Genomic DNA, 7,285 nt, shown 5'->3' on the forward strand with positions numbered 1-7,285 from the left:
AAGCAATAAAAATTGCTCTCTAAATATGCATGACTTATTAGTGCGGAGAAAATAAGCTTTGTACAAACTTGTTATGGAAGCAATAAAAGCGACAGACTGCATAATAAATGTCCATATACAAGGGGCAATATAAAGTGACGTTCTTTCGCATTAAGATTTTGTGTATCCAATCCTAAAAGCGCATGACAACCTCTGCTTCCCTCTGTGAAGGGCCTATCTTTTACTTTATGTCTTTTACTTCATGCAAGAGTCAAGGTGATCTTCACCTTTCGCTTTTTCATTTTATCCTTTGGCAAGCACTTTGTGTTGGGGTGATCCTGATATATATATCCAATTGGATGTAAGTTAGCATGAACTATTATTGTTGACATCACCCAAAGGTGATTACGTTTGGGGGCAACATTATAAGCCCCAATCTTTCTCTGTGTCTGATTAAAACTTCATAACCATTAGTATTGCGTGAGTGTTAGCAATTGTAGAAGACTATATGATAGTTGAGTATGTGGAGTTTGATATTCCTGAAAATAAGATGGATTGCAATTGTTTGAATGACTGAGAATGAAGTTTGCTAGTTTTCAAGAAAGTTTATGGTCTATGCTTTGACATGTGAATTGCTTGTTACTTTATCGTGAGAAGTTTTATGAGATGAACTACTGTTATGACATATTATCATGCTAGAAAAGGTGATTGAAATTATCATTGATCAAACTTGTGCACCTTCTAGCATTCACACTTCATAAATACTTTCTTTATCATTTACCTACTCGAGGACGAGTAGGAATTAAGCTTGGGGATGCTTGATACGTCCCCAACGTATCTATAATTTATGAAGCATTCATGCTATATTACTATGTGTTTTGAATGATTATGGTGTTTATTATACACTTTTATATTACTTTTGGAACTAACCTACTAACCGGAGGCCCAGCCCATATTGCTGTTCTTTTTGCCTGTTTCAGTATTTCGAAAAAAAGGAATATCAAACGGAGTCCAAACGGAATGAAACCTTCGGCAGCGTGATTTTTTGGAAGAATATGATCCTGGAGACTTGGAGTCCACGTCAGAAGATCCTCGAGGAGGCCACAACATAGGAGGCCGCGCCCCCCTTACAGGGTGGTGCCCCCCTGTCTCGTGGGCCCCTCAAGCACCTCCCGACCGACTTCTTTCGCCTATATATCCCTACGTACCCTAAAAACATCAAAAATCAAGATAGATCTGGAGTTTCGCTGCCGCAAGCCTCTGTAGCCACCAAAAACCTCTCGGGAGCCCGTTTCGGCACCCTGCCGAAGGGGGAATCCATCATAGGTGGCCTTCTTCATCATCCCCGGCGCTCTCCACGACGAGGAGGGAGTAGTTCACCCTCGGGGCTGAGGGTATGTACCAGTAGCTATGTGTTTGATCTCTCTCTCTCTCGTGTTCTCTCTCGTGTTCCCTCTATGGCACGATCTTGATGTATCCCGAGCTTTGCTATTGTAGTTGGATCTTATGATGTTTCTCCCCCTCTACGCTCTTGTGATGAATTGAGTTTCCCCTTTGAAGTTATCTTATCGGATTTGTCTTTTATGAGAACACTTGATGTATGTCTTGCCATGTTTATATGTGGTGACAATGGGATATCATGTGCCTCTTGATGTATGTTTTGGTGACCAACTTGCGGGTTCCGCCCATGAACCTATCCATAGGGGTTGGCACATGTTCTTGACTCTCCGGTAGAAACTTTGGGGCACCCTTTGTAGTACTTTGTGTTGGTTGGATGAATCTGAGATTGTGTGATGCATATCGTATAATCATGCCCATGGATACTTGAAATGACAATGGAGTATCTAGGTGACATTAGGGTTTTGGTTGATTTGTGTCTTAAGGTGTTATTCTAGTACAAACTCTTGAATAGATCGACCCGAAAGAATAACTTTGAGGTGGTTTCGTACCCTACCATAATCTCTAAGTTTGTTCTCCGCTATTAGTGGCTTTGGAGTGACTCTTTGTTGCATGTTGAGGGCTTGTTATATGATCTATTTATGTTATTATTGTTGAGAGAACTTGCACTAGTGAAAGTATGAACCCTATGCCTTGTTTCCTATCATTGCAATACCGTTTACGCTCACTTTTATCATTAGTTACCTTGATGTTTTTATATTTTCAGATTACAAATACCCATATCTACCATCCATATTGCACTTGTATCACCATCTCTTCGCCAAACTAGTTCACCTATAAAATTTACCATTGTATTGGGTGTGTTGGGGACACAAGAGACTCTTTGTTATTTGGTTGCAGGGTTGTTTGAGAGAGACCATCTTCATCCTACGCCTCCCACGGATTGATAAACCTTAGGTCATCCACTTGAGGGAAATTTGCTACTGTCCTACAAACCTGTGCACTTGCAGGCCCAACAACGTCTACAAGCAGAAGGTTGTGTAGTAGACATCAATGCTTCACCCAAGGGCAAGGTAGGTTAATTACTCCTCAGGGTCGACCCACTTCCTCTTCTTCTCCTTCTCGGCGAGAGACGGGGCGCCCCTGCCTTTGTTTGGCGTGGCCTTGGTCACGTCCAGGGAGTGGGTGGGGTGCTCCTCGACAGGAGCTTGGCAATCCGGATATGTAGATCTCCTTCTCTGTAACCGACTCTGTGTAACCCTATCCCCCTCCGGTGTCTATATAAACCAGAAGGTTTAGTCCGTAGGACAAAAAACAATCATAATCATAGGCTACCTTCTAGGGTTTAGCCTCTACGATATCGTGGTAGATCAACTCTTGTAATACTCATATCATCAAGATAAATCAAGAAGGAAGTAGGGTATTACCTCCATCGAGAGGGCCTGAACCTGGGTAAACATTGTGTCCCCCGCCTCCTGTTACCATTAGCCTTAGACGCACAGTTCGGGACCCCCTACCCGAGATCCGCCGGTTTTGACACCAACATTGGTGCTTTCATTGAGAGTTCCACTATGCCGTCATGACAAGGCTTGATGGATCCTTCGATCATCTGCAACGATGCGATCCAGGGTGAGGTTTTTCTCCCCGGACAGATCTTTGTATTCGGCGGCTTCGTACTGCGGGCCAACTCGCTTGGCCATCTGGAGCAGATCGATAGCTACGCCCATGGCCATCAGGTCAGGTTTGGAAGCTTGAACTATACTGCCGACATCCGGGAGACTTGATCTTCGACGGATTCGAGCCCATGTCAGGTGCGCCGAACAGTCACAATGAGCATGACATAGATCTGCCATCAGACGATGTTCGGGAGATCACACCTGCGGCTGTCCCGGCCCTCAATCTGGAGCAGATTGTGCCATCCGCGGACGGGTGGATGGACCCTGCCATGGAGGACGCACACTCAACGACGATAGAGCCGAACACAGACCTCACCTCCTATGAGGCCTGTGTCATCGGACCCTCAGACTCATCTCGGGCCACAGGCTTCGAACCGCGTGCATCTGTGCCTATCGAATTTGATTGGGCACCGATCATGGAGTTTACCTCTGTGGATATCTTTCAGCACTCGCCCTTGGGCGACATGCTAAATTCATTGAAGTCTCTCTCCTTGTCAGGAGACTCTTGGCTAAACTATGTACGGCTGGAGTGGGAAGCGGACGACAAAGAAATTTGTTCCCCACCCACGACACACTTGGTAGCCACTGTCGATGACTTAACCGACATGCTTGATTTCGACTCCGAAGATATCGACGGTATGGACGACGGTGCTGGAGAGGAACAGGAACCACCGCCCACGGGGTGCTGGACAACCACCTCATCATATGATATATACATGGTGGATACACCCAAAGAAAACAACGACGAAGAACTGGAGGATGCAACGGATGGTAACCCCCTTGAGAAGCAACCAAAGCGACTACATCGGCGCCGCTCCAAATCCCGCCTCAACAAAAACAATGATACCAGCGCAAGAAAAAATAATACCCCAGTCGATTCCAAAGGAAACGACGACCCCATGGACCCAGCGATGGAGCAGGATGAGCCAGGAGACGGCGAACATAGTCCGGAGCCACTGTCCGATCACGGCAATGCCGAGGGTAAAACTCGTCAACATGTCTGCCGAGAGCAGAACAGTCCGGACGATGACGCACACATCATCCCGAAAAGACACTTGGAACAAGAGAACCTTCATAGAAGGCTTATTGCCACCACGAGGAGCTTGAAGAAGCAGAAGCAAAGGCTTAAGGCCGCGCAGGTGTGGGGACCCCGACTCATGAGTCGTGATCACCGAGTGCACGTGTACAGTGATCCCAGAGATCAATGCTCACTGAACACACAGAAGCTGAATAAAAAGAGTCTTACATCCATACATACCGTCTTACACAAATTGTGACCATTATGGTCAAGTCTTACATAGATAAGCCTTAAGGGGTGAACATCAAATGAAACATAAGCAACGGAAATCTTCGCCGATAAGTAGAACCCATGCCATCTGCCTTAACCCTACAAGCATTCTGACTGGGAAGCATCCTAGTTCGCATGTTCATCACCAATGAACTCTTCCTCAAACTTCTGTTCTTCAATGCCTGGTCAATTAAATAACCAGTGGCAAGCCAATGAGTACTTTGAATGTACTCGCAAGCAACCCATGTTTTGGTTCAAGATACAACAATGCATGACATAGGTAAATTTTTGTAGAAAGCTAATTTTATTATGCTATGACATGTTCAACAATTGGTAAATCATGTATCATATGAATTCACGTAACCACATGGACTGGTCAAACACATATTGACATAAAGGGAGTGGGCATCAACCCAACTCGATCATGTCAAGTCCTTTGACTTGACCCAAGTAGTTTTCCCCATTTATCCAAACACACACACACAATGGTTTGTAAACAAGTGGACGTAGCCTAAGAGCGGTTACCGAACTGTCCTTGACCGTGGACATGGCTATTCAAATAGTTTTAAACTATGCAGAGGTTGCACACTTTACCCACAAGATCCGGGGAACTTCCGTGTCATCCACGACCCGCGGTACCTCAAGTACCCGGGGTAAGCACCCGATCACTATCTTTCCCTAGACGACACTAACAAGGAGTCCACTCGTTGTTCCGTATCCTCATGATGTACATCATACGAGACTCACTCGAGATCGTAACATCCGAGACGGGATGCAACGGTGTATCCGGTGCTCTGTAAAAACAGTCATGGCCGCCCTACCTGGAACGACCCCATCCCGAGGGAGAGCACCAACTCTCCCCCGTCACTAGTAATGCGGGCTCCAAGCTAGTATTGGCCTAGGTAATCAATAATGCCCTTTCCCATATAAGGGTAGAGTGGTTGCGCATGTAAGGTTGGAATAACGGTCACAACTTAAACCAATCCATTTTGAAAATAACACACACACACTTGCCTCGGTACATCACTTCATCATCAAGTGGTTACCCAACTCATTATATCCCTCGGGCATAAGTGGCACCCGATGGGGTTTTCAAAAAGTTTTTGAAAATAATCTTGCTTCCATCACCATGCATATTGCGCAGCATCTACTTTAGCATCCTATCTACTCCCACCGACATAACCCTCATAGGAAGGTAGGGTCATGCACATTGCCAGTATCAACAAGGAAGTAATGAAGGCAACCCATCAAAGTGGTTACCATCTCATCATGATTCCAATGCAACATTAATAAAGTGCTATATGACATGCATAAAAAGGGTTCCCAAACATGGTCAAAGGGCTGCTTGCCTGGTTCATCAAAGTCTTCAAGTCTTCAGGTCCTTCTCCAAGTACTCCGTCTACTTCGTGAACTAACCTCGGAAACAATCACAATAAGCAACACAACAAGGCAAAAATAAAAGTGCTCTAAAAATTTGAGTTGGACTTTTCTAGGATACCTTTGGTCATATGAGGAATGACCAAAGTGGTTTCATTGGGGTTTGGTCTATCGATATCTCTGAACATTTCAATATGATGGAATCAATGGTTTTTTGGATTTGCAATAAGTGTACAGAAATATTATTTTGAAAAATGAGCAAATACACCCATTTAACAAGGAATGATTTTTGAAGCACCTAGGAGTTGATTTCACTCGATTTGGAGTTCAAATGATTTTTCTATACATTTACAAAGTTGGCTATACATGAAGAAATAGACCATTATTTGAGGTGGCATAGAAAGTATTAGTAAAAATGTTCAAAAACTAAGTTTTGAACTTATAACCATCTAGGAATTTGAATCATGGAATTTGGATAAAAAATCGGCTCTCGGTGATTTTCTAAAGTTCATTACAAAAATGGAAAAACTAGATTTGATAAATGTTTGTGAAGAAAAAGTTTCTGGAAAAATGTGCAAATTGCTCCATGAGATAGATCATGATTTTATGAGCTACTAGAAATTTGAATCCTCAAATTTGGAGTCTGTTTGAATTGTTTATGGATTTTACAAATTATACCCAAACGGGCTGGATCTGGGCGGCAACAACGTGCATTGGGCGAGGCTTAACGGCAGGGCGCCACTGGGCTAGCCCAGCAGCTCAGCCACACGGACGATAGGGCGTCATCGAAGGCGCCTTCACGGAGTACGCCTCCACTTAAACGGATGGGCCCGCCTGCTGGATCACTGACGTGCGGGCCCCAGTAGCAGGTCGTCTTCCACCTCTCGCGCTGGTGCGACATGAAGCAGAGGAGGCGCTCGACGCCGGTCGCCGGCGCTACAGGGCATCTCCGGTAATGTTCTGCCCACCGGCGTGCTCAAGGGACCCGGCCGCGTCCATCCGTGGGTGGCATGGTCGCCCAGGGGCACCGGGTGGAGCAGGGTGCTGGCCGCGGCGGACGAGACCGGTGGTGAGTTTTGGGCACGGCGAGGCAGGCACGGGGAGGAAGGAATGATGTGCAGGGAGAGTTGGCGGTGGTGCTGTTGCTGCTTTGGAACAAAGAGGCCGCAGGAGGGCTCTCAGTGGCGCGAATTTAGGTGGAGGCCGGCGGCATTGCTCCGGCCATGGATATGCATGGAGGGCACGAGGAGGGAAGTGGGTTGGTCCAGGGGGTGCACGGGAGGGAGAGAGAGGCGAAGGAGTAGAGAGGAGGATCGGGGGTGGCCTTAAATAGAAGGGGGCGAGGCTGTAGTCGTTGCTGGAGGACACGGGAGGGCTTGGCTTCGAGTCGGGGGTCTTCCTGGGCGTGTTCTATGGCCAGGGAAAGAGAGAGGGGGAGAGGAGATAGCGCGAGGCGAGCGAGGGAAACGGGCAGCGATTGGCGGACATGGGCGGCGCTCGGGCACGCGCCGCAGGGGCGAGAGGAGGCCATGGGAGCAAGTGGGAGGCCTGCTGGCGTGATGCGGAC

The sequence above is a fragment of the Triticum aestivum genome, chromosome 2B (assembly GCF_018294505.1).
Source record: "Triticum aestivum cultivar Chinese Spring chromosome 2B, IWGSC CS RefSeq v2.1, whole genome shotgun sequence".
Lineage (NCBI taxonomy): Eukaryota > Viridiplantae > Streptophyta > Magnoliopsida > Poales > Poaceae > Triticum > Triticum aestivum.